This window comes from Elephantulus edwardii, unplaced genomic scaffold, assembly GCF_000299155.1.
Source record: "Elephantulus edwardii isolate Elephantulus edwardi_28Jun2011 unplaced genomic scaffold, EleEdw1.0 scaffold00353, whole genome shotgun sequence".
NCBI classification, from domain to species: Eukaryota; Metazoa; Chordata; class Mammalia; order Macroscelidea; family Macroscelididae; genus Elephantulus; species Elephantulus edwardii.
This window is the reverse complement of record NW_006400103.1, coordinates 336,405-343,397: the sequence shown is the minus strand read 5'-3', so window position 1 is coordinate 343,397 and position 6,993 is coordinate 336,405. Positions and strand designations below refer to the sequence as shown.

The following is a 6,993-nucleotide window of genomic DNA, read 5'->3' as shown; positions in this document are numbered from 1 at the left end:
AAAAGTGCAACAATGAATGAATGGAATTCCAAAGTCTCTGTAGATGTTCATTGAAATAAAAAAAATACATAAAAAATTTAAAAAAAAATACAAATTGGGACTACAAGACCACTATGTATCTTTCTTTTCACATCATCTCCCTCTTGTATATATGCTTTTTTTGGTTACAGTATGTTTTAAAATCTTTTTTCATTACACAGCATGCATTCTTTAGGTGCCTTAAATTCTCAAGTGTGATGAATATTTACATAAACTTCTATGTCAGTGGCCCTACTCTTAAACCTAGAAAAACTCCACCTTATCTGTTCAGACTAGTTAAGAAGCAAAGTGAAAATTTCATTTTACCAGAGTGCAGAAAGAAGACGGGAGGTTTCCATAGTACACCCTGCATCTGCTTCATCCTGAGGCATGGCCTCGCCTCCTTCCTGGGGTAAATCCTAAATGGCTATGTTGTTATTATGTGCCATTGAGGCACTTGCAACTCATAGTGACCCCATGTACAGTAGCCCTGAAACCTGCTCTGTCCTGTGCCAATGTTTGCCATGTCTGCTAGTCTAAGTGTGCTCTATTGTACATAGGTTTTTCGAAGGCCTGTTATTTTGGAAGCAGATGGTCAATCCTTCCTATTCTGTAAAAATATGGAATGCTTCACGAATTTGTGTGTCAAATGGCCATAATGTATTAAAAATCTTTTTATTATAGAAAAATTCAAACATATTGAAAACACAATAGTACAAAGCAAACCTGTGCGTACTCTACCTAGCTTATCAGTTTTCAGGTCATTAGCCTTGTTTTTCATGTCCACAACCACACACACCTCTTACTTTTGATATGCACCCTATGGATAAGATTTTTAAAGTAACTTTAGTGTAAGATGTTAGCCATTTTAAAGTATGCACATCTATATATCAGATTGTACATTAATCACTAGTATCTATTTACAAAAATTTTTTATCAGTACAAAGGAAACTCAGTATCTTTTAAAAACTCCCTATTTTCTCAGTCCCTAGTAAACATTAATAAACTTTGGTTTCTAAGCATTTGCCTCATCTAGATTTTGAGGCTATTGATGTATGTGTCATCATCTCCTAGAAATTCCATGAACATTAGGCCTTGATCCTGTCCTATCCTGTGCCATCCTCATCATCTCAGACATACTTTAGCCCATTGCTGCAGTCACTGTCTCAATCTATCTGACCTTCTACCTTTTCCCAAGTACTGTTCCCTCCTAACAAAATACTCAAAACTATGTGAAACAAAATTGCAGCACCCTTTTCTCTAGGAGCACCTTGGTAACACTTCCTCCAAAACATACTTGTTTCTTTTGGCAGTTCAATACTTTTCTCCAACACCATGCATCAAAGGCATTGATTCTTTTTCTGTTATAATTTTTCATTGATATTTAGTTTTGCGGTTGTCAAGTGCTATCAGGTTGAGTATGACTCATTGTGACTCTGTTCATATATGAACAGATCTGAACTCTGTTCTATCCTGTGTCATCCTCACAATCTCTGACACAGTTGGGGTCATTGCTGCCGTCACTGTGTCAATCCACCTGGTTGAGGGTCTTCTCCTATGCCAACCTCCTACACTTCCAAGCATGATGTCCTTCTCAAGGAACAGCCTCTCCTAGCAACATGACCAAAGTATGTGAGATGAAGCTTTGCCATCCTTGCCTCCAAGGAGCGCTCTGGCTGCACTCTCTAAGATATATCTATTTGTTTCTTAGCAATCCATGAGACGTACAGTACTCTTCTCCAACATCACAGTTCAAAGGCATCATTTTTTCTTGTTATGTTATTCACTGTCCAGCTCTCAGCAGTATAGCAAGTGACTGAAAAGAACATGATCTGAAATTAGTCCTCAATCTAACATAATTAACTGGAGATGTCCCTGACTGCAGACTTTCTTAGTGCAATACACCTTCTAATCTTCTGACTGCTGGCATCAAGTGTATTGATGTGGATCCAAGTTATTGACAATTTCACTCTTTTCTCCATCTATCATGTTATCTATCTGTCCAGTGGTGAGAATTTTTGTTTTTGCGCTGCTAGGTAGGATCATTATGATACGTATCCTATTATTGTCTACCTCATTTCATTTAGCTCTAGTGGCCTAGTGGTAAGAAATGGACTGCCAACCTGAAGGCACATGGCTCAAATCCACCAGTTGCTTTGTGGGAGAAAGATGGGCAATCTCCTCCCATGTGATCTCCTGCCACTGACAACCCATTAGAGGGTCTGCTATGGTCAGTTCTGACTCGATGATACATAACATTTCACCTAGCAAGATGTTTTCAAGGTTTACCCATGTCTGGGTAAAAACGAGGCCATCACTTCCTAGTCAGCAAACTGAATACCATCCAGTTACCAAGATCTACCTCCTTAAAAGCTGAGTGAAAAATCTCAGTCACAAGAGGACAAATATTGCATAGGGCCACTATTGTAAAACGGGATTGAAATTGGGGTTGAGGGAAGACAGAGAAGAAACAGCGGAATGATGTACACTGCATTGCAACAGATGAGGGAAAGAACTGTTTAAAAGGGGTATCTGATTAGGTATTATTGTCATGACAGGAGTCCAGAATGAGGGCTGCACAGTGCAATGGATTTTGGGGGAGGGATTATATAGCAATGAAAGAGTTCTTCTTTTACTTATCAAGGAGAAAGGTGAATTCGGGGGGAGGGAGTGGGCAGGGAGAAAAGTGCAACAATGATGACTGGAAACCCTAAGTCTCTGTAAACTTTCATTAAAATTAATTTTTAAAAAGCAGAAAATGAGAAAGAATATTTTTTATGTTGAATATATTTAAAAATTTTAAAACCTTGCATGAGAATGTTGGGTTGACATATTCAAAACAACAGCAGCAACATCATTCACTGAATTCTAATAATGATAACAATGTTCCTGCTGTGGTTCAAATGCATAATGAGTGAAATATTTTTGTGTCATATTTTGTCTGGGTGCATCTGGTGGGTCAATTTGCAAATTAAATAAAATGATCTGAAAATCACGGGGACTAAGTGCCATCACGGTGGGGACCATGTTGCAGCCGAACATGTTGCTCACTGGTACACTAGGGGTTGGAAAAAACCACACTAGGCAAAGAACTTGTCTCAAGATCAGGACTGAAATACATTCATTTGGGTGATTTAGCTAAAGAAGGGCAGTTCTAGAATGGCTATGATGAAGAATATGATTGTCCAATTTTAGATGAATATAGAGTAGTGCATGAGTTAGAAAAATCCAATGAAAGAAGGCGGAGTTTTTGTTGATTGCCATGGTTGAGATCTTTCCCAAATGCTGGTTTCATATTGTTCTTGTGCTGAGAACAGATAGCCAGGTATTGTATAAAAGACTTGAAACAAGAGATTATAATGACTCAGCCTCTGTCACTTGCGCCCTGAGGAGGACCCTGCCTGGTGGTGGCAGTGGCAACAATACCAGGAGTGAGTGCAGAGTGCTGCAGCCCAGCCGGCCTGCGCCTCAGATCGTGCCCGCACCTTCAAGCTGGGCAACTACCTGTTAGACTGCAGGGAGCCTGGGCACAAGAACAAGGTTTGCATGGTGGAAGGAGAGCTGGTGGATAAGTCTGGGAGCTCCCATGTGGAATGGGTAAGGCTAATACAGGCAGGCAGGAACCCTCAGGAACTCTGGAGGCTACTGCAGACTTACCAGGAGGACAGATCCTATAAGGAAGAAATAGTACACCAGCTGGCTAGCAATAAACCAGAAGATCTAGAGGATAAAGTAAATCAGATCTTGAAATGTATCGAACAATGGCAGAGAGATAATAGTGCTTCACTGACCACAACAGCCAGGGCTCTCTGATAGCTCTCTGCCCATCATAGAAATTAGACATTTATCGGTATTTCATATTAAAATTGTATTCCAAAACTAGTATGTGGGTCCAAGAGCCTAGGGTGTTTTTTCTCCATGAGAAAACTCAATGATCTCGGTATAATGAATGTAACATAATTAAAGATGAGAGTAAAGATTGCCATAATTTTAATGTTTGAACTGTTAAAGGATACATAAAGCTGACAGAGTGGGTGGACATCTGGAAAACTTACTACAGAATAAGATAAAAATGGTCTCTTAAAAGCCTAAAAAAAAAAAATCACAGGGACTGTTAAAGGACTTTGGCTATATGAGGAGCTTTTATGGGTTCTTAGAGGAAGGTATATATTATAAATACTTATGAGATTAAAAAAAAACACTTCATGTTCTATAAAGGTTTCTGAGGAGAAATAAAGTTGGAGGACCTATATTTATACCGCTACAATATAATATTTTCTGAATTTATGGGTGGCAGGGACAATTAATTACATTTTCTGAGATGTGCAGTATTTCATTTACTGAATGGTGACCATATTACTCAGCTTCCATTTTGCATGTCTGAAATATTTAATAATAAAAATGAAGCAAGTTTGAAATAATGGAAAGCATGTTTGAGTAATGAAACTAGACTTTTTGAGGATGAGTGTAGCATCAGGCTTGGAGAAAAACTCAACAACCTGTACTATACAAATGATACAACCTTGCTTGCAAAAACAGGAGGACCTGAAGTGTTTGCTGCAGAAGGTCAAGGACTATAGTCCTCAATATGGATTGAAGCTCAATATCAAGAAACCAAAGATTCTCACCACTAGGCCAATTGGCAGCACCACGATAGATGGAGAAGAGATTGAGGTTGTTAACGATTTCAGCTTGTTTGCCTCCACAATCAGCACTCTTGGCACCAGTAGTCAGGAAATCAAAAGAAAAATTGTACAGGGAAAGTCTGCTGTCAGGGACCTCTCCAGAGTACTGAGGGGCAATGACATCATTCCAGAGAGTAATGTACGCCTGATACAGGCCATGGTCTTCGCAATTACATGCTATGCATCAGAGAGCTGGACAATGACAGAAGAAGAATTGATGTCTTTGAAGTGTGGTGCTGGAGAAGAGTATTAAATATACCACGGACAGCTAGGAGAACAAATAGGTCTGTCTTGGAGAGAGTAAAACCAAGTTCTTCCTTAGAGGCAAGGATTTTGAAGTTCCGTCTCACACAATTTGGGTAGAAGGGACCAGTTCTTGGAGAAGGACATCATGCTTGGAAAGGTGTAAGGAAAGCACAGGAGAGGAAGACTCTGGATGAGATGAATTGATGAATTGACACGTTAACTGGGCCAATGAGATTAGGTGTGTTAGAGTCAGTGAGACTGCCTCAGGATAGGGCAAAGGTTTAGAGCTGTTGTATACAGGGTCGCTATGGGTCACAGGTGACTTGACTGCACATAATAATAACAATGAGTTTCCTATTCTTTTATCAGGAAATGGTCCTTTACTTTAAAATCCATGCATTTTTGCTATTTTAAGAGGGCCTTAGGAGTCCTTGGATGGTGCAGATAGATAGCTGAGGACTCAACTACTAACTGAAATGTTCAAAGGGTTGCTACGAGTTGTACGATACTCAAAGTCACCTAAAAATAAGAACAAGAGGTACTTCGGAAGATGGGCCTGAAGATTATCTCCAGAAAGGTCATGACCTAGAAAACCCTCTAGAGCAGTTCTACTTTGCACATGTTGTTGCTGTTGTTGTTAAGTAGACTTTTCTGAAGCAACTTGTATTTTGATGTCCTGACTCCAAGAGTGTTGACTGTGGGCCCAAGGAAGATGAAGCTGTTAACAATTTCAATGTCTTCTCTGTCTATCATGGTGCTTTCAATTGGCCAGTGGTAAGAATCTTTGTTTTCTTGATGTTGAGATGCAATCCAAATTGAAGATTACAGTCCTCAACTTTCTGCAGCATACACTTCAAGTCTTCTTCAGTTTCAGTAAACAAGGTTATGTTATCTATACATCTCAGGATGGACATGTTTGGTCCCATTAAGTGAGAACTCAGCCATCAGCAACTAGCAACAATGGTGTCTTCATTGATTAAACAACCAGGGCTAAGACCTTTGTTCTGTTTGCTCATTAAGCTCTTCAGAAGCTCAAATATGAAAAGTCTCATTAATAAATAAGTAAATATAAAAGATAGAATCACTTTAAGTGAAAGAACTGAGACTTTAAGTGAAAGAAGTGAGACTTTATATGAAAGAAGTGAGACACAGAAAGGCAAGTCATACATGATCTATCTTATAAGAATAATTTTGAGTAGGCAGGCACACACAGAGACAGAAAGTAGATGAGCAGTTACCAGCAGCCAGAGAGTATACTGCTAAGTGTGTCATTTCTCTTTGGGCTGTGATAGTCATACAACTGGCAATGGAATTAATGACACCAAATTGTACATTTAAAGATGTTGAAAATGTCAAAGTTTATATTATACATAAATTTAACACAGGAATCATTTTGTTATGTTGTTGTTAGATGCCATAGAGTATTCCTCATAATGAACCTATGAACAATAGACAGGAACCCTGTCCTATCCTGTGCCATCCTCACAATATCTGATACCCTCAAGCCTATTGCTGCAGTCACTGTGTCAATCCACCTGGTTGAGGGTCTTTCTCTCCTTCACTGTCCCTCCACTTTTCCAAGCATGAGGTCCTCAGTTAAAGAATAGCCACTTCTTCAACTCTGCCTCCAAGGAGAACTCTGGCTCACCTTCTCCAGGCCTTAACTGTTTTTTGTTTTGTTTTTGGCCATCCATGGGATATTCAGTACTCTTCTCCAAGACCACAGTTCAAAGCCATTGACTTTTCTTCTGTCATCCTTAGTCACCGTCTAGCTCTAGATTCAAAGCAAGTGTCTGAAAAGCCAATGGTCTGAATTAGGCACACCTTAGTCCTCAAACTAATATCAGTGTCCTTAATAATTTGGAAACGTACCCGACTCAAGATGCATTGAGAATAATGGGTGACTGGAATGCAAAAGTTGGGAATAGTGAAGAAGAATCGGTGGTCGGAAAACATGGGCTTGGTGACAGGAATGAGGCTGGAGATAGAATGACTGAATTTTGTAAAATGAATGACTTATTCATTGCAAATACATTTTATAAGA

General features: G+C 39.3%; 1 protein-coding gene and 1 pseudogene across 1 annotated transcript in view; one reads left to right on the top strand and one right to left on the bottom strand.

Moving 5' to 3' along the window:
• The window catches only part of LOC102845149 (probable gluconokinase-like), a 27,178-nt gene that overhangs the window by 4,767 nt on the left and 15,418 nt on the right, over positions 1 to 6,993 (bottom strand). The window lies entirely within an intron of this gene.
• On the top strand, positions 3,044 to 3,831 carry LOC102855198 (annotated as a pseudogene).